This window comes from Nicotiana attenuata, chromosome 8, assembly GCF_001879085.1.
Source record: "Nicotiana attenuata strain UT chromosome 8, NIATTr2, whole genome shotgun sequence".
Classification (NCBI taxonomy): domain Eukaryota; kingdom Viridiplantae; phylum Streptophyta; class Magnoliopsida; order Solanales; family Solanaceae; genus Nicotiana; species Nicotiana attenuata.
Genome location: NC_031996.1, coordinates 23,153,806 through 23,167,380, shown reverse-complemented (window position 1 = coordinate 23,167,380; position 13,575 = coordinate 23,153,806).

Sequence of the window (13,575 nt, the reverse complement as noted above, 5' to 3'; positions counted from 1 at the left end):
TATGAAATTAGATTCATCTACTGGTGCCTCTAATTCATCATCAAGCATCATGGAAAAATTTTGATAGGATTCATTCATAGGTAATGAAATATCATTATTAGTCAGCAAGGTATGTAAATAGGATTTTTGACTAGGAACAGTGGAGGGAGTGGGGTTAGGTGTGTCTAGGATCATGTTATGTGTTGAGATGGAATTGGAATTTGTGTTTGGATCAAGGTCTAATGGATTGTCAGGGGGTTTGGGAAGTTTGAGATATGAAGAAGCAGGGAGGTGTATAGATGAGTTGAGAGTATTTTCGGTCATACTATAGTGATAGTATATTTTCCTTAATTAGCTTAAGGTTATTCTTCTTTATAACATGAGGTTATCCGTCACACCTCTTTTTCCCACACAATCCTATTACCAGGTTGAGCTTGAAGAGTTTTTCTAATTAAAGTAACATTTTAAAAAGGGATTATTTATTATTTAGAATTGCCAGTTGGAATTAAATTTTGGTGTTCCAAGTCACCTTTTATTTTAATCCCTTATCAAAAGGAAGATTTGACTCTTAATTTATGGTCTACGAAAATAGAAGATTAAGTAAGGAATTCTGTTGACCAAGGAAATGTGTGAGGCACCCTCGAGTCCTGCGGTTCTAGCACAATCGCTTTATTGACTCATGTCCAGCTTAAAGCGGTTCTTGGCTATTCTTGTGTTTTTTTGGTTATGGCTTGTCTATTACCACTTCAACTAATTTATTATATTTTATTAATAGTTTTGACCTAGATGCGGTATGCACACAAGGTATTCCTTTGAAGGTAGATGTTAAACCAAGGTACAAAATATACACATGGTTAAAATATAATTATTTTAAATTTAAAGGTACCAAGACGCGGGGATGCGCACCTGATCCTTTTATTATTTAAGCATATCAATCCAAGGTTTGGGCATGCACATATGGGCTAATATTGAAAGTGCATCAAAACTTTTTCTAGTGTATTCAGAGTTACTTTCTAAACTATTTCGAGAGTGTGGTGAGGTCATGATTTATGGATATAGAATTATTGTGGAAGTGTATCATTTAAATACCTATTCACAACTTAATCAACCTTAAAACTATTTACAACTTAATAAATTACCAATATTCTATATCTTGAAATTAATTTGATGAATAATAACATTGTATTGAGAAAAATTGAGTTTACATATTAAAAAGTGTGAAGATGACGTGTCATGACACGTAGGAAGGTCAAATAGTCAAAGATTACAGTTAGCCAAGAGGCACGAGTGGTGATAGATGCGAGCAAAAGCAAAGGAAGAGGCACATGCGGTTATTTAGAGGATTCAGCGCCCGTACCTATTCAAGAAATTTAAGTTCAATAATCAAGAAGAATCAAGGGAATGAATTTGACAGCATACGAGGGTCCAAATACAGTATTTGATAAGCATTAAATGCTGGAAACGTTAGAGAATCTGTCTTAAATGTAATGATCATGTAACGTAGTATTCAATGTCATTTATTGCCCATAATAGCTCTATTATGACCAAAGCAAGACACATACCTCAAAAATAACTATAAAAGGAGAGGACTGAACAGTTGTAAAGGACACGAAAAATCATCTGAATATACTTTGGTTTACTTGCTTTACTCAATTATATTCTGGCTATTCAAATTATTTTCTTTTATACATTCTTGTGATTATCAGTAGCTCGTGTTCTTCCAAATTATAGCTTTAGTCAAAATTCTATTTTTTGGTTAAACAAATTGGTTCCGTTACCGGGAATCTGATAATCCATTTTATTTTAGCCTAACTTTCCTTGTTGCATAAACCATGTCGAACAACAATGACAACATTCAAGGAAACCAAGAGAATCAAACAACCCAGCAACTTCAGGGAGATCCACAGAATAATAACGTACTGATTCCTTCTNGTACAAAGTAAAGAAAGGAGAGAAGGAAAATACCTTCAAAGTGGCATGCCCGATATCATTCATTAAGGTCAGGGAACTATGGCTCTCCAGCTTTGCCTTTTCAATTGGGCCAATTAAAGGCTCCAGCCATACATCCACCTGGCCTGACTTTCTCAAAAGGTTGCTATCAGCAGGAACTTCAATAGTTACCCTCCTCATGGCGGCACTCCTACTTGAAGAGCCCACTTTCGTATGATGAACGATAGGAGGGGGAATTGTCAAAGGAGGAGCGGTAGAAGAAGTAAAAACAGGAGAAGAAGGAACAACTGGGGTTGGTAAAGAAGAAATCATAGGCACGTGAGTTGAAAAAGAGGCTAGGGGAGTTTCATCTAAAACGGGCCCTAAACTTCCACTACCGAAGCCACTGATGAAAAGTTGTTCAATGGATTCACGAGTATTTAAGGGAGCTACATCATCATCAGATACGGGAATTAGCACCGGGGCTTCAGTAGCTCGATAAGAGGCACAGATTGGCGAGGAGATGTTTCAACCTCGTCATCAGAAATGATACGTCTTCGAGCTCGAGGCCGTCTTACTAAAGAGCCCCCGTCATCCTCCTCTTCTTCGGAATCTTCTTCTTCAATGGCTTTTCTCTTTGAAGAACCCAAGACTATTTCTTGAGCCTTTTCCAAAGAGATACGGGTTCCAGAAGAAGCACGAGAAGCCGCAACTGCCTCGGCAGTAACTCCTCGAATAGCAAATCCTGACAAAAAGATGGATTGAAATTAGAGCCATAAAAAGAAGTATATGTATGCAAGATGAAACAAAATAAGAAGCTTTTACCATGAGTCTTTACTTTCCAACCTAAACGGTTAGAAAGTGTCTTCCAAGACCTCCCATCCATGGGTGCGGTCTTCAGTAATCTGTCTACCCAACTACAGAAATTGGGAACGTCTCCCACAACTCCCATGGTTGCTAAAAAAAGGAAGAGAAGCAGAATTAGAAAAGTTGATAAACTTGAAGGAAAAAGTCACGAACAGGATAAAAGACTTACGTGCAAAGTTCCACTTCTCAGGGAAGGGAACGTTATCTTCACCCACTAAACCAGCAGTGGGGGCAACAACAAACCAGACATACCAGCCACGGTCCTTGTCATCCTCAGAGCTAACCAAAACCCTCTTACTCCTGGCTACTAGTGTGAAAACACCATTGCGAAAAAGCCTAGGGGAGTAAAGATGAATTAAATTAGGGAAAGTGAAGGGAACACCAGCATAATTGGTTAAATGCCTTAAACATGCAACAACCCTCCATATGATTGGACCAATTTGACCCAAACAAACGTCGAAGAAACGACAAAAATCAAGAATGACTAGGTCAATAGCTGGTTTGAACCCTAAGGTGAAAGGATATGTATAAACAAAAGAAAACCCCATCAAGTAAGAAATGATTCTCTGATTTGGGTTAGGAATAATGATAGGAAAGTCATCACTTCAATGGCAATCTTTGCGAACTACAGGAGCCAAAATTTCTGTAATTTGAGTGGGAAAAGCATCAGCACGATCTAAAGTAGAAACCTGATTCCTAAGAGATTCTCTGTCATGATAAAAAGACAATTCCGTAGGGACTATCTCTTCTACTAAAGGTTCACGTAACGGTTCAGAAGGTTCTTTACCCCTAGAGGAAGATTTTTGAGAAAGGGAACCTCTGGTTCTGGAAGAAGGGCCAGAACTAGAAGATAAAACAGAAGGATCTCGTGCAGATCCCGAACTGCGGTGCCTACCTCCCCTTCTGCCCCTGCTAAGAGTACTAGGGAAGGTATCAACAATGGAAGCCTTTTTAGGGTTAGGGTTCGACGAAGACATAATGGAAAAAGATGATACGAGGAGGAAACAAACAGAGATTTGAAAAATAAAGTGTTCAGTAAACTTTATGAGTCAAAGACATAGAAAGAAGTTATATTTATATTGATGATCAACCGTCAAAGGAAAAAGTGCAATGATGAAGAGCCATAATAATGATAACTGACACTTCGTGAACATGGAAGCCGAAAAGAAAGCATAGAAAAGTGCTGCAAAATTGCAGAACCAATAGAAAGGTGACGCGTGTGAAACGCATTAAATGGAAGTGACAATTGAAGTGTCAATTCTGTCACAACATTAATGGTGACAAAAGTTCCCGTTTTAATGAAATCCACTTCCCATATATTCAATTGATGAATAAATGGCAAGTGGGGGAACTATCTGTATCGGGAAAAATTGAGTTTACATATTAAAAAGTGTGAAGATGACGTGTCATGACACGTAGGACGGTCAAATAGTCAAAGAGTTACAGTTAGCCAAGAGGCACGAGTGGTGATAGATGCGAGCAAAAGCAAAGGAAGAGGCACGGGCGGTTATTTAAAGGATTCAGCGCCCGTACCTATTCAAGAAATTTAAGTTCAATAATCAAGAAGAATCAAGGGAATGAATTTGACAGCATACGAGGGTCCAAATACAGTATTTGATAAGCATTAAATGCTGGAAACGTTAGAGAATCTGTCTTAAATGTAATGATCATGTAATGTAGTATTCAATGTCATTTATTGCCCATAATAGCTCTATTATGACCAAAGCAAGACACATACCTCAAAAATAACTATAAAAGGAGAGGACTGAACAGTTGTAAAGGACATGAAAAATCATCTGAATATACTTTGGTTTACTTGCTTTACTCAATTATATTCTGGCTATTCACATTCTTGTGATTATCAGTAACCCGTGTTCTTCTAAACTATAGCTTTAGTCAAAATTCCATTTTTTTGGTTATACAAACATGTAACTCAAGTATTAAGAAATGAGAAGCTTTGATCTATTATTAAAAACGAGCTAAATCTTATTTTTACATAGGCCACATTACTTAAACTATTCGACCCAAGAATGTAAGTCATCCAATAAATTTAGAACAAACACATCTTGACAAAGAACTCCTAAAGCGAATTAATTTTAAAAAATCAGAAAAATTCCACGATCCGATCTTCCTTTGAACAAAAGTATTTGTGTCTTAAGTCACCCTAACATGGATTTTTCCTCCTTTCAATTATGTTAGATCAACAACGAACAGTGACAGATTCATGGCTTAATTATTTATCAAACTAGCTTCTCTATAAAACTAAACCACCAAATTACTGAAGAAACTTACCAAAGCAGAAGCACTATTATTCCTTTGGGTAAAATAAACAAATATGTTCTTGCTAAAAAATACTTTTAACAAACAAAGGTGACAAACTAATTTATGCCAATTTTATAATTGTAGTAATCACACGATCAAAAGATCAAAAGATTAACGTGCATCATATCCAAAATATGTAAAGTAGATATGCGTCAAAACAAAAACGGGTCCTTAATATGATCTATTTGGTAAAGTTAATACTTTCGATAGAACTTCTCAATACCAAAAAATGGCAGAAAGCTTAAGCAAATATACATGCATTTTCAACAACTCCACCAAAGTTTTGTTCCCTCCAAAGATTTTACACATATAAAAAAAACCCTTATGCTTTCTTTAATAAAGAATTAATGCCAATATCTCATAAAACCAACTAAAAATTAACAATATTATAAACTCAAAGCAGACACACATGAAAAGTAAAATATAAAAGCAACAGTGATATGCATCTAAAATACTCGAATCATAGAGAAATGGAAAGGGGTAGTGAAAGAGAGAAAGAAACGGACCTTAAGGATGAAACCTTTCAAATATATATCGATAAGAAAATTCCAAATAAATTGTCTCGTACAGTAGAGGTGATTAAACCCAATGGAAAATAGAGAATCGAAACTGAAGCTAATTGATACAGAAAATCCAGCTCGAAGTTAGTTAGAGTCAAAATTCCAAAAATCAGTTAGTTAATTAAATGCCATGTTAGCAGAAGTTAGTTGGAGTTAGGTACACAAGTTGTTAGGAGAACAAATTCCGTTAGATTAGTTGTATTCATTCCCATTTCTTATAAGTACATTGTAATATACAGAAGGATAAGATTTGCATTACAAGTTTCCTAAATACTCTCTTCTCTAATAGTTCTCTATATTCCTAGTCTTCTCTTTCTGCCATTGCTGAAATTCTTGAACTTCTCCGCTAAGTTCTTGAGTCGATTGCTTAATCCTCGAGTTCTTCAGTGCATTCCTGCAATTAAGCTATCAGTGGTATAAGAGCTTTCCTTTCCTTTGCAACAATGACGAAAGGAATAACAAGAGTAACTGAAAATTCACTATCAAAAGTAGGTGAATTGCGTGAATTGATGCAAAAGATGATTTCTGAGATCGGGTCTTTAGCAGGGGAGGTTTCTAATCTTAAAAGGTTAGATCAAACAATACTTGAGTTTCAGGAGCAAGTGACAACTGCTACTGGCCAACGAAGGGATAAAACTCCATTAGAGCATGAAGAAGAGCCATCTGATGAAAGTCCTCAGAGAGAAAGGAATGCTGGTCATCATAATGGTCGCAATTCAAATTTTTTACCATGGTCTAGGATGGAATATCTGAGATTTGCTAGGGAAGATTTGAGATCTTGGCTGTACAAGATCAAGCAATTCTTTTCCATGGAGAAACTAGCTAATGAAGAGATGGTGGATGTGGCAACAATGCAGTTAGAGGGTGAAGCCATCCAATGGCACTTGTCATTCATGAGGTACAGGCAATATCTTCATCCTGCTACATGGAATGAATATGTTTTGGTCATGGTGGAAAGGATTGGTACTGATTTTGATGACCAGATGGAAGAAATCAAAAAGATCAAGCAAACTAAAAGTGTCAAAGAATACCAAGCCATATTTGAAAGGAATCTCACTAGAGTGAATTTGTCATAAGAAAATGCGATTAGTTTCTTTATAGGTGGGCTGAAACATGAGTTAAACATAGCACTAAAGTTAAAAAACAACACCACATTGTCTCAAGCTTACAAGACTGCCAGGCTGCAAGAAGCTTATCTTGCTGCTATCAGAATCCATCTATGGATCAAGGTGGCCAACAGTCAAGTGCTAAGAGGTATGGAGATCCAAAAGCTTACAACAGACCTCTTCTACCAACCCCTAAATCAAGTAACTTGATAGCTCACCAGGGGTACAACAGAAGACCATTGAGTGTAGAAGAGATGAATGAGAAGAGGGCTCGAGGTTTATGCTACTTCTGCAATGAGAAGTATGTGCCAGGTCACAAGTGCAAAAACATTAAGCATTTGTATTTGCTGGAACTACAAGAACTAGAAGAAGGCCAGCTAGTTGAAGATGATATAGAAGGACAAGTGGAGGAGCAAGAACTAGAGTTGGCTCAACCTTTGGACCAACTAGAAATATCTATTCATGCTCTGAATGGATCCGTGGGATTTAGAACATTGAGAGTGACTGGTTAACATTCTAAAAGGCCCTACAGATATTGGTGGATATAGGGATTTCCTATAATTTCATCGATCCTGAAGTAGTAGCCAAATATGGGTGTCCTACATGCCAACCACTCCCCATTTGGTGGCTGCAGCAAATGGCAACATGCTGAAGGTTGATAAGATGTGCAGAATTTCTTGGCTGTTGCAAGGGGCTGAATTCTCTGCTGAATTCTTGTTATTGCCTATAGGATCATGTGGTGTAGTGCTAGGAGTTCAGTGGCTATTAACAGTAAGAGATATAAAGATAAATTTCAGAACTCATACCATGGAGTTCTACTACAAAGGAAGGGAGCACGTTCTAAGAGGAGCACGCGAACAAGTCATAACTACTGGAGTTGGGAGATTAACTAGAGTTGCAGGTAACCATTCTGCCTTTCTATGAATCAAGTAATACCTACTATGTGTAATGAGTTACAATGATATTCCTAAGAGTCTAAAGAACAAAGCAATGAAGATCCACAATTGTTAACCTTACTGAAAGAGTTTAAAGAATTGTTTGTGGAACCTACACAGTTAACACCATCTAGAGGAGTTTTTGACCACAGAATTGTGTTGCAATCAGGACGTGAATCTATAAATAAGAGACCTTATAGGTATCCTTCAATGAAGAAGGATGTGATAGAATCCCTGGTACAACATATGCTAGACCAGGGACTTATACAAACCTAGTAGTAGTCCTTTTGCTGCCCCTGTTGTCCTAGCTGGGAAGAAGGATGGGTCTTGGAGATTATGTGTTGACTTTAGAGACCTAAACAAATACACTATAAAGAATAAGTTTTCCATACCTATGGTGGAGGATCTGTTAGATGAATTGGGAGGGTCTAGGATCTTCTCTAAGATAGATCTATGATCTGGATATCATCAATTAAGAGTGGCAAAAGAAGATGTGTTTAAGACTGCATTTAAGACTCACTCAGGACACTATGAGTACCCGATGATGCCGTTTGGTCTGTCAAATGCACCAGCAACATTCCAAGGTTTTATGAACTCTATCTTTCAAGCTTTTCTTAGAATGTATGTACTGGTTTTCTTTGATGATATACTCATCTATAATACGAGCATGGAGGATCACATGGGGCATCTCAGATCTGTATTCCTAGATATGAAGAAACACCATCTGTTTGCTAAGAAGAGTAAATGTTTCTTTGGAGTTAAAAGGATGGAGTATCTAGGACATTTCATTACTTAAGAAGGAGTATCTACTGACCCTAAGAAAATAGAAGTTGTCAGAAACTGGCCCATACAAACCAACATTAAACAACCGAGAAGATTTCTTGGCTTAGCTGGCTATTATAGAAGATTCATACAAAGCTTTGGGATCATTTTCAAACCATTAACAAACCTCTTGAATAAGGATAACTTCAAATGGTCACCTAAAGCTACTGCTACTTTTGAAGAATTGAAGTAAGCCTTGACAAAAGCTCTTGTATTAGCAGTGCCTGATAATAACAAAACCTTTGTTGTTAAAACTGATGCCAGTGGTCATGGGATTGGAGCTGTCCTCATGCAACAAGGACACTCCATAGCCTTTATCAGCAAAGCAATATCTACCAGGCATATGGCACTCTTGGTGTATGATAGAGAGCTATTAGCCATAATTCATGCAGTGACTAAATGGTCTCAATATTTGCTTGGGCAAAGGTTCATCATCAGAACTGACAAAAGATCTTTGAAGTTCTTAATGGAACAAAAGCGTCAAACCAACTCTTAGCTTATGTGGCTAACTAAGCTCATGCCATTTGACTATGCTATTGAGTATAAAAGTGGAGTCACAAATAAGGTGGCAGATGCCCTTTCCAGGATGCTTGGAGCTGAACTATTCTCTCTTGTACTATCTACTACCAGTTCTGATCTGATGCAAACCATAATTGCTAGCTGGGAGATAGACTCTAAGCTCAAAGCGTTGATCGAGCAACTAATAGTTGATCCCTCAACTCACTCACAATATACTTGGCAGCACCACCAATTTAGAGAAAAAGGAAACTGGTAGTGGGCAACATTCAGCAGCTGAGAACACACATCATTGAGCTTTGGCACTCCACTCCACAAGGAGGTCATTCAGGCATTGAAGCAACATTAAAAAGGCTTATGCCGCTATTTTACTAGAAGGGTATCAGGAAGAATGTCCAATTATTTGTGCATGGATGTGACACTTGCCAAAGAAGCAAATCTGATCTAGCAGCCTACCTTGGCCTTCTACAACCACTACCTATTCCAGATTTAGTTTGGTCACAAATCACTATGGACTTTATAGATGGGTTGGCCAAATCTCATGGTTATGAAGTCATTCTAGTGGTTTTGGATAGACTAAGTAAGTATGAGCACTTCACTCCCTAAAGCATCCTTATACTGACCAATCAGTAGCCAAGACATTCCTAGATAATATAGTCAAATTGCATGGTCTCCCAGACTCGATTGTTAGTGACAGAGATGTAGTGTCTTTGAGTTCATTCTATCAAGAGTTGTTCTCAATGCAAGGGGTACAATTGAACACTTGCTTAGCCTATCATCCTTAGTCCGATGGGCAAACTGAAGTTCTAAATAGATGTTTGGATACATATCTCAGATGTTCTTTAATGAAGAGCACCCCAAATGGTATTTTTGGCTACCTATGGCTGAATATTGGTACAATACATCATACCCTTCAGCTATTAAAACCACCCCTTATGAAGTTCTATATAGCAGACCTACTCCCTTGCATCTTCCCTACTTACCGAGTGGATCAGCCTCAGTTGAAGTTGACAATAGACTGATCTATAGGGAGTTGCAGTTACAACAACTCAAACATCATTTGCTGAGAGCTCAACTAAGGATGAAACAACAAGTTGATGCTCAAAGGAGTGACATGCAATTTGCTGTGGGAGATTGGGTTTATTTGAAGATCCAACCATATAAACAAGCTACCGTGTCAGCCCAACCATTTTAGAAGCTAGCAGCAAAGTATTATGGACCCTTTCAGATCTCCAAAAGAGTAGGACCAGTTGCATATACCCTACTATTTCCACCATCAGTCAAAATACACCCTACCACCATTCATGTATCACTCCTAAGAAATGCCACTGTTTACCGTGAAAATGGTAATAACAATTAAATTTGATTATGGGACTCTAAAAATACGTGATCTACTTTTATGCTAGTTGTTATGCGGTTGATGCGATGTGTGAGATTTAGAAACGAGATAAGAGTTACGAACAAGGTGATAACCAAACCGATTGGTCAAAAATCGGGGCGTTGATCAAACCAAATCGCCGTCGATTGGGGTCTCGAGCTTGCCTATCGAGGGCCTCGAGGTCGATTCAGGTGCTCGGCTGGGAGCTATCAAAGGCAGTTGAAGAGCGACTAACAGTTATAATAAAATCAACGAAGGCTCTTTATGGTCAATGATAAGCAATAAATGAAGAACAACAATGAATATAATAAATGGAAGTAATAATATCAAGGGGATGTGTTAGAGAGCAGAGAGTATGTTCTTGTGTATTTTGTATGGAGCAACAGGTGTTTGCAAAATGACAAGGATCCCCTTTATATATGAGGGGAATCCCAACATAGTACGAAATGCATTAATTACAAAGATATGGAGATGGGACAACTAGATGACACCCTGATTCAGGTTTAGAGTAGTCCACTAGGCTCTATCAGTCCTAGCCGTGTGCCTTGGGAACTCCCCATTTCTACCATTACCGTGATTATTACTGTCCTGAGGTCGAGTGTCGATGACCCTCGAGGGAGGAGACTCGGCCGTGGCCTCGAGCCTTCGAGATGATCTTTCGAAGTGCCTTAATGACAGAAATTAAACCCTCCGATTTCACCGTATACAGCCACCAACTACCTACTCAAATCGCCTACCCTCCCACCACTGATATAGCCAGCCCACATTGTCCAAACCCAGAGGTCATATTACAAAGAAGGATGGTAAAGAAAGGAATCAAAACTGTCGCACAAGGACTGATGAAGTGGGCAGGGTTACCTGCTGATTGTTCTACTTGGGAATTTTTAACTGTACTGAAGGTTCGATTCCCTCATTTTGATCCTTATGGTCAAGGATCTTCTACAGGAGGGAGTACAGATACAGAAAATTCAGCTCATCCAGCTCGAAGTTAGTTAGAGGCAAAATTCAAAAATTCAGTTAGTTACTTAAATGCCATGTCGATAGAAGTTAGTTGGAGTTAGTAACACAAGTTGTTAGCAGAGCAAATTCTGTTAGATTAGTTGTATTCATATCTATTTCACACAAGTATATTGAAATTTATAGAAGGAATAAGATTTGAGTTACAAGCTTCCTAAATACTCTCTTCTCTCATAACTCTCTCTATTCCTAGTCTTCTCTTTCCGCCATTGCTGAAATTCTCAAACTTCTCCGCTATGTTCCTTAGTCGGCTGCTTAGCCCTTGTGTTCTTAAGTGAATTCCCACAATTAAGCTATCAGTGGTATCAGAGCTTTCCTTTCCATGGCAACCATGATGAAAGGAACAACAAGAGTAGCTGAAAATTCACTATCAGAAGTACGTGAATTGCATGAATTGATGCAAAAGATGATTTCTGAGATCTGGTCTTTAGTAGGGAAGGTTTGTAATCTTAAAATGTTAGATCAAACTGTACTTGAGTTGCAAGAGCAAGTGATAGTTGCTACTGGCCGACGAAGGGATACAACTCCACTAGAGCATGAAGAAGATCCATCTGATGAAAGTCCTCAAAGAGAAAGGAATGTTGCTCATTATAATGGTCACACTTCAAATTTTTCACGATGGTCTAGGATGGAATATTTGAGATTTGCTGGGGAAGATTTGAGATCTTGGTTGTACAAGATCGAACAGTTCTTTTCCATTGAGAAAGTAGCTGCTGAAGAGAAGGTGGAGGTGGCAACAATATAGTTAGAGGTAGAAACCATCCAGTGGCACTTGTCATTCATGAGGTACAGACAATATCTTCATCCTCCTACATGGAATGAATATGTTATGGCCATGGAGGAAAAGTTTGGCACTGATTTTGATGATCAGATGGAAGAAATCAAAAAGATCAAGCAAGCCAAAAGTGTCAAGGAATACCAAACAATATTTAAAAGGAATCTCACTAGAGTGAATTTTTCACTAGAAAATACGATTAGTTGCTTTATAGGTAGGATGAAACATGAGTTAAACATAGCAGTAAAGTTAACAAACCCCACCACCTTGCCCCAAGCTTACAAAACTGCCAGGCTACAAGAAGCTTATCTTGCTGCTATCAGATATCCTGCTACGGATCAAGGTGGATAACAGTCAAGTGCTAAGAGGTATGGACATCCAAAAGCTTACAATAAACCTCTTTTACCAACCCCTAATTCAAGTAACTTGATAGCTCATAAGGGGTACAACAGATGAACATTGAGTGTAGAAGAGATGAATGAGAAGAGGGCTCGAGGTTTGCTACTTCTGCAATGAGAAGTATGTTCTAGGTAAAAAGTGAAAAAACCTTAAGCAATTGTATTTGCTGGAACTAGAAGAACTTGAAGAAGGCCAGCTACTTGAAGATGATATATAAGGAGAAATGGAGGAGCAAGAACTAGAGTTGGGTCAACCTTTGGACCAACTAGAAATATCTATTCATGCTCTGAATGGATCCTTGGGATTTAGAACATTAAGAGTGACTGGTTACCATTCTAAGAAGGCTCTACAAATATTGGTGAATAAAGAGAGTTCCCAGAATTACATTGATCCTGAAGTAGTAGCCAAACATGAGTGTCCTATCATGCCAACCACTCCCCAGTTGGTGGCTGCAGCAAATGGCAACATGTTGAAAGTTGATAAGATGTGCAGAATTTCTTGGATGTTGCAAGGGGCTGAATTCTCTGCTGAATTCTTGTTATAGCCTCTAGGATCATGTGGTGTAGTGATGGGAGTTAAGTGGCTATTAACGCTGGGAGATATAAATATGAATTTCAGAACTCTTACCATGGAGTCCAACTACCAAGGAAGGAAGCACGTTCTAAGAGGAGCAGGCAAGCAAGTCATAGCTACTGGAGTTGGGATATCAACTGGAGCTGCAGGTAATCATTCTGAGCTTTGTATGATTCAAGTAATACATGCTATGTGTAATGAGTTACAATGGTATTCCTTAGAGTCTAAAGAACAAAGCAATGTTGATCCAGAATTGTTAACCTTACTGAAAGAGTTTAAAGAATTTTTTGTGGAACCTACACAGTTACCACCATCTAGAGGATTTTTTGACCACAGAATTGTGTTGTAATCAGGAACTGAACCTATAAATAAGAGACCTTATAGGTATCCTTGAGTG